The following is an 8,403-nucleotide window of genomic DNA, read 5'->3' as shown; positions in this document are numbered from 1 at the left end:
TATATATATTGTAGGAAAGTCACTGGTCTTTAATCAGTATTTGGCAATAAATGCAGCTTTATTGCATGCAACGTAAAAGTCTCCTGTAAACAAACAAATTCCAGCAGAACTCAAAAGTAACACAAATAAAAAGGCCTACTCCACCTTAGGAGGCTAACTAAACAGTAGTGTCCCTCACTACGTCCTACCGGAGCGGCTATTCCAGCTTCCAGTATAAATTAACAAAAACCACAGTCCAATACATACAGTTGTTCTGGCAGACCTTATTCCCCAGATATGCAGACACTCTCCAGTCTGTGTCCATCCAGTGCAGCCTGGATCTCACTTCGCCCAGTCACTATCAGGTTCAGTCTAATGAATAGAGAGAGAGGAGGTTTACCTGTTGGGCCAGGCTTAACCCTTTCCTAGCCAGGGAAAGCTGCCCTTTTCAACCTCTCACTGACATACACAGAATCGTGTACCCTGTCACAATAAATATATATATATATAACAGAAAATAAAACTATACATATACATTGAGGAAAATAAGTATTTGATCCCCTGCAGATTTTGTAAGTTTGCCCACTTACAAAGAAATTAAAGGTCTATAATTTTTATCATAGGTGTATTTTAAATGATAGAGACAGAATATCAACCAAAAATCCAAAAAAACAATGATACAAATTAGGGATGTCCCGATACCGATGCTAGTACCGGTATCGGGGCATTACAGGGCATTTTCAGGAGTACTTGTACTCCTGAAAATGCCCCGATGCCTAGATCAGATACCGGCCGTTTAAATTTATTCAACTATCTTCGGCCATTGACCCCCATAGCCCCTCCCCCGAAATACCTCTCCACCAAACGAGGCTCCCTCTCCCCTCTGACCTCTCCGGAAGTGTGACAACATGGCGGGCGGTAAGTGTTGTGTGGACAGTCTCTTCTCCCTGCTGGTGCTGGCTGCAGAGCTCGGTGTCCCTTTCACAGACCACTGTAGCCAGCACGAGAAGGCAGAAGAGACTGCAGCTGTGAAATCCCCCGCTGCCCCCCTCCCCCCTGTATCTTAGCTGCTGCTCCTCCGTGTCCCGTCCTTTTCAACTTTATGAATCGGTTTCCTTTTGGTGATATATCTCAGTGTGAGATGCCCGTGCTCCTTGCTGCACAACAGTTTTCACTCTCATTGTAAGAAGAGAATGTACGTTCAGTGTGCTCACAGGTGAGAGAAGCTGTAAATCTTTCCTTCACACAGAACGGACATTCTCTTCTTTCATTGAGAGGGAAAACTTCTGTGTGGGTCTGGTGAGAGCATTATTAAACACATAAGGAACATGGACATCTTACACTGAGATATACCACCAAAAGCAAACAGTTTCATCAAGTGGAAAAATAACTGACACTTTTAAATTGCAATAGCCAATACCAGGCTGGCTATTGACACACCCCCCCACCCCCCATTGCCTGCTCTCAATCAGCAGAGAGGACCTGATTGAGAACTTTGTCTTCAGTTCCCTCCTTTGCTGATTGACAGCAGGCAGTGGGCGGGTACAATAGCCAGCCTGCTATTGCAATTTAAAATATCCAATAGCAGGCTGGCTATTGCTCCCAGTCACTGCCTGCTGTATTTACATTCAGTGAATCCAGTGAAGTAAAAGAGGTGACACTAGAGGTCTAAAAAACCCCTAATGTCACCTTAAAGAGAACCTGTCACCTCCAATGCACGCAGCACTGGTGAGAAACTGCCCTAAAATCATTAGTCTGTATTGTTTTAGAAAAAATGTCACATGTCCCTTTTAAGAAAAAGTATCGGTAATTGGTATCGGCAAGTACATGAGGGACAGTACTTGTACTTGGTCTTGAAAAAGTGGTATCGGGACATCCCTAATACAAATGTTATAAATGGAGTTGCAGTTCAGTGAGTAAAATAAGTATTTGATCCCCTACCAACCACCAATAATTCTGGCTCCTCCTACAGACTTGCTATGTGGCACACAGATTAGTCCTGTCAATTTAAGAAGGGTGCTCCTAACGACAACTCGTTATGTATATAAAAGACACCTGTCCACAGAATCTCTTTCTTCCATTCAAACCTCACCACCATGGGTAAGACCAAAGAGCTGTCAGAGGACGTTAGGGACAAGATTGTAGACCTGCACAAGGCTGGGATGGGCTACAAGACTATCAGCAAGAAGGTGAGAAGGAAACAACTGTTGGAGCAATTATTTGCAAATGGAAGGAATACAAAATAATCATCAATGGCCCTCGATCTGGAGGTCCATGCAAGATTTTGCCTCATGGGGTAAAGATGATCGTGGGAAAAGTGAGGGATCAGCCCAGAACTTTTTAGTCAAGTCAGCAGCTTTATCAACAGTTTTATTGCTCAAGGTCCTACCTTACAGCACACAAACTGAATAGTTGGTTTAGGCAAGCACTCCACCAAATAGATGTTGGTAAATCTTAAAGGGTTATTAAAGCCTTGTGTGTTTTTGCATATATCTACAAAAGGGTTAGAACTTACCTGTGTTCCACCGCGCGCTCCCGTCTTAACATCTGAAAATTCTCGGGCGGCCGCAGAGGGCGGGGCGGGCACATGCGCAGTTCATATATTCGGCCGGGAGACCAGGAGAGCCACAGGGGTAAGTTAATGCACCCGCACAGACTCCATGGGATAGGAAGTGGCAGTTAAGAGAGAGGAGTCAGTGCTGGATCAGAGACCGGCACCAGCGCTGGAGGGACTGATGAAAACTATAGGAAAGAAGAAGCTGATCAGATCAAGAGGCATCATTTATGGTAAGTCCTTACACCAGCATTGGGGGGGGGGGGTTTTATCCTTTAATGTCACTTTAAAGCAGATCTGAACCCCCCAAGAAAACTCCTTTACCTATATAGCCCTTTTCTCCCAATTCATCAAATTGGTTTAGGGACAGATAGGAAGTAAGGCAGCCATCTCAAGTGCGTTCAGTAGGATATCATGCTAGGGCCAATCAACCCACCAACATAATATTGGAATGTGAAAGGAGACCCAAGAAATCTCCCCAAGGGGGGAGATGCAAACTCAAAACTGATAATTTTCTTGGCCAAGATGTTAACTAAGGCCCACATTGGTCCAAGGTAGAAGTGACGACTAAGCCACTGTGCTGAATTCTAGCTATTGTCTATTTTTACACTGCCTGCAGCACACACACTGTACATTGTGCCTTTCCAGCATTGGTTAGATGGCAACTTCTGGGACAATGTAACTCCAGCATGCATTTACGGCAGTTAGGTCATCAGTTGCCAACCAATGATTGAAGAAGGACGTTGTCACTCCAGTGGAGAACATAACAGTGATGAAGCAACAACAGAGAGCATGGACCTTGTAGGAGGAGGATAAACTGAGACTGAGAGGTAAGGTTTCTGTAATGTGGAAGTATGCCATGCATGAACCTTCAGAAGCAGATACGATCTCAGGGGTGCTGGAGAATGATAAACAAGTGGATATTGAATAACTTAATTTCAGGAATCATTTGCATGGTTGCTTGGTGGTTAGCATCTCTGCTTTGCAGCACTTAGGTTCCGGCCAGGACCCTATTTGCCTGCAGTTTGCATGTTCTCCTTGAGCTTGTGTGGGTTTCCTCCAAAGGCATGCTGGAAGGTTAATTGGTCCTAGTATGTGAGATAAGGACCCTAGATTGTAAGCTTCTTGAGGGTAGGGACTGTTGTAGATGTGCAATGCTTGATGGTGCTATATAAATGCCGGCAATAAATAGATAGTTGCCTGCTTTTAGATCATTATAAAAAATGAATAGAGTTATTGAGGTCACAGATTTTCTTTAATGGTTTTTTAAAGTCTTCATGAATGCAACCCTAACATGTCACAATATACAGAAACAGCATTCTTTTAAAATTATAAAGTATAATTAAAAACCATTCTTGGGCTTCAACATAACAGTACTTTCAGTTCTTCCATTAAATCAGCCCAAACAGTTATTACCTTTTGTATCACTTGCCCCTCTTACTAGATTGTAAGCTCTCACGAGTCAGACCCTCTTACCTCCTGTACTGAAATTGTATTGTTATTTTCCTCATTCAGCTTTGTAAAGTGCTGCGCCAACTGTTGGCTCTATATAAATCCTGTATTATAATATTAATAATAATAGTAATAATTAAGAATGCACCAAAATTGTTGCCGTTTAAACATATCAGCCAGAAAATGCCATCTTTTGGACAAAATTGCGGTGCATCCCAGATTTCTCTCCTTACCGCTGGGCTCTGCTCTGTGTCCCCTCTAACACAGCACAGCGTGAAGCGGGGAGGACAGAAACTGTCACAGGAGGCCGAGCGAGCGATGTGAGCGCCGGTGTGTCACAAGAGGCCGGGCTCTTCTCACGCACCACCCTGTCCTGCTCAGCCATCTGTGACAGATCAGGGGAGCGGTGTGGGGGCGTAGACAGCTGTCAGTGCGGTCACAGGAGGCTGAGATCTCCTCCTGCACTGCCTCGCTCAGCCTCCTGTGATAGATCAGCAGAGCGGCGGTGTAAGCTGTCACAGAAGGCCGGGCCGCGAGTGTGGGGGGAGGAGTCAGCTATCAGAAGAGACCGAACTCTCCTGCCTGCACTGCTTGCTCAGCCTCCTGTGACAGCTTGTCTGGATGGAGAGCGGGTACAAGCATTCAGTGATAGTTTGTTTACTATGTACCCAATTATGAATGAATGGGAAGTGATCTACATCACTTCCTGTTCATTCATGATTGTGGTTATAGTAAACATACTCTGTCCTCATGTTATAAATGAACAGGAACATTTAGTATAGAGGATTCCCGTTCATTTATAACAGGGGCCGCCGAAAAAGAGATTGAGGGCTCTGTGTTCTCAATCTCTTTTTCTATTTTAAAAGGGAAATATCAGAGGTCTGTTTAGACCCATAATATTTCCCCGAAGATGCTAAAAGTAAAGTATAAAAATTTAAATATTTAATACAAATTAAACATTTTTTTTAAATTTGAAAAGGTTAGAAAAACAAATATTTGGTTTTAGCCTGACATTTTTTTTATTTCCGGTTTCGTTACAGTTTTGAAAATCTCGTTTCGGTGCATTCCTAATAATGATAACACAGTTAAGAATGGCACAGACTTTAGTTTTTACAGGATTGTGTCATCTATCAACTCGCAAGCAAAACAAATGGCAAACACACTCATGAAACTCATAACCAGCTTTACAGCAAGGTGCACATGGAAGGGCTTTATACAGTACAACAGCAAAACGTTTCCCAGCACACTCACCAGCCAGCATGCAAAAAAAACTTGTCTCAACACTAAGATTAAAAACAGAGGTTTTATATACACATCTTCTGCAGAATATGTGAAAGCCGCACCACCTTGCCAAGTCACCTCTATATAGTGCGGTCCTAACTCTACACTATGAGATTCTCCATCTTGGAGCACATGTAACAAAAGATAAAATTGGAGGCAGGTTCGCCGTGAGGCAGCCCAACTCCCTTATAGGCACAGGGACACACAGGGGACCCCTGTGTTCTATCAGCTGGCATCTCAGTCCAGGAAGTATTTTTTAAATCATAAAAGGTGCAGCTATTTCTTAAGATTTATACTGTAGATAAGAGACAGTATCAAAGCCAAAAGGCTAAGGGGCTGGAAGTCATGGACGGCTTTTTAGGCAATAATAGGACCTTCACAGATACTTAAAATTGTGTACAAATATCATGTTATTAAAGTCATTAAAAATACAAAACATATAAAAACATATGTACATATTGGTGCTCAGCCTAAACTTGGTCAGCATAAACCTTTGTGTACTCATATACAGTGATGAAAAGTTATGATCAGTGAGTCCTTAATTGGAATCGATGGACGGTTACTGTTGTCAGGGCCGGATTTACTCCCCCTGTTGAACCTGGCCTTGGGTCGGGGCTAGTTTTATTTTTTTTTTACTGTTTCTTTATTTTCACACTTTTTATTCAATTATTTCTTCTTATTTTTTACAAGGTCACCGCTGCCGCCCCTCTGCGCTCTGCCGCCCCGAGGCCGGTCCTCGTGGCCTTGTGGGAAATCCGGGCCTGACTGTTGTGGGAAATCCTCTACATGTTTCGCCACAGCCGTGGCTCCATCAGCAGGAACATATGATGTGGATGATTGCAACCATATATGAATATAGCAGCAGCAGCTATTCTCCTATAGGAGTGAGCAAAACAGGAGTGCAGAGGCTTCAATAGACAGAACCTTGGTTCCCCCTAGTGGGCCAGAGGAGAAAAATGAGAAACGGGGAGAGGACTGCAATGGAGATGATGCCTGTTGATACAAATAGCATAGCATACGTGTTGAGGCTTTCCAGGATGAGCGGCAAATGTAATAATAATATTAATTAATATTAATTGTAATAATTGTATTAAGATTTATACTGTGTTGAGATGCTGGGAATTTATTCTTGTAGACTTGAAAATTAACTTCAATTCCAACTCTTATTTTCCTCAGGACATGTTCATGTTGTTTGGAGATGTTAAGTCTCAGCATACCCTTTCTTTTATAACATCAGCATTGTAGCAGGAATACAATCGATAGTTATTTTTAACAATCCAATATTAGCTTCCTGGAAAACTCTCCTTCCATGCTGTGAGTGCTTCCTATAGCTGGCCTTCTCTTCCAGCAACCACCTGGATTCCCCGCATTCCCTGCATGCTTTACATCTTTCCCTCTGCTAATTCCCTTAGTTTACTTTCAATTTCTAAGTCTACATACACATACCATACATCCGGAACATGGGGCCCAGTTTCAGTCACCAGTTCAGGAGAGAGTTCAGAAAGGAAAAAACTACATTAATAAAAAAGAGATTTAGAATTTATTAAAAATAAAATTGTGGGAAAGGGCAAAATTACTTCAGTTTGCCAAAGCGATGCACACTGGGATTGCCTTGTCATCAGCAGAGCATTGCTGGGAAATCTCATCTGTAATCTCACGAGATCTCAGGGAAAGGCATTTTCCTCCCGTGAGATGATGTGCATGGTCACATGTCCTAGTCACATGTCTAGTCACACTAGTCACATGTGTCAGAAATCCACAAAGTAATGGGAGATCTAGTAGTATTATTATTAGTATTATTATTATTATACAGGATTTATATAGCGCCAACAGTTTGAGCAGCGCTTTACAATATAAGGAAGACATTACAATCACAATACAATTCAAAACAAAATGGTATGGAGGGCCCTGCCCCTGAGGGCTTACAATCTAAAAGGGAGGGGGAAGTGATACATGAGGGGGTAGCTGTGTGGGGATGAATTATTTGAGAAAGTGATAGTTCAGTGGTCAGGTTGAGGTGGGATAGGCTTCCCTGAAGAGATGAGTCTTAAAAGAGAACTATGGGGTTAAGGCTTTTCCCCCATAGTTCTCCTTAGGGTAACGGGGGGACACAAACTAGCGTCCTCCCGTCACCCTAGGCTGCATCTCGCGGTATACTGAGACGCCGCAGCTGAAGCGGATCCCGACAATTGTGCCAAGATCCGCCCAGCTGCGTGACTGACAGCTGGCTCTGCCTATCTAGAGGCATAGCCAGCTGTACACGCCCCCTCCCCGTCCGTTCCGCCAGTCAGCACTAGCGGAGCGGGGAGGGGGGAATCCAGCCCCTCCCCTGTCACAGCAGAGAGCCGTGACAGGATCGAGAGGTGAGCGAACGCCGGTATGTGTTCGCTCACCTCCCGATCTACTGAGCCGACCTGTGACAGTCTCATTGTCAAAGGTCGGCTAGAACTATGAGGCGAGTGATAAGCACTCACCTCATAGTTCTCCTTTAAGGGATTGCCCATAGTAACCCGCCCTTAGTAAACATGGCCACTGTCAGAAGACTGGACAAGTATGTGTTTGTAGATTGTCATTACTAAACATTTCTAAAAGGTGTGTTTGGTGTTATTATAAAGATCAGGGTAAAGGTCCTCAGTCCTGTATGGAAGGGGAATGGAGTCGATCTGAAGCCCCCTCCCACCCATCACTTTTTATCCATTTCTACACATCTTCATTCCTGCAGTCTTCTGGTCACTTATCTAATGTCTCAGCTTGCTTCTCTTCTAGCTGACGCAATGGGTGGCCCTTACTCACCGTGTGAGCGCTGTTTTGTCCAAGGGTACCATATGACCTTGCCTGCACCATTATGACGCACCTATGAGGACTGGCCATGACAGCCTGGGCTTACAGAATGTCGGATAGATGACGATGTACATCATTTAACCCATAAGAGGACTGGTTTTGGGTCACAGAGTAGTAATTGTGCGGTTAGTATTGCAGCCAGAGCTGAGTTTATATTTTTATTCACCTGCTGGGCCCCAAGTTTTCTTTTTTGTATGGTGGAGTTGAGCTTTGAATTGTAGGACTAAAACAATTAAATTAATATTTTAAGCCACCAAAACTCAATAATTTGCAAGGCAATCTAATGTGTGTATATA

The sequence above is a fragment of the Nanorana parkeri genome, unplaced genomic scaffold (assembly GCF_000935625.1).
Source record: "Nanorana parkeri isolate BGI_ZX_2015 unplaced genomic scaffold, ASM93562v1 scaffold1561, whole genome shotgun sequence".
Lineage (NCBI taxonomy): Eukaryota > Metazoa > Chordata > Amphibia > Anura > Dicroglossidae > Nanorana > Nanorana parkeri.
The sequence above is the reverse complement of the archived record's forward strand: the minus strand, read 5'-3'. Positions refer to the sequence as shown.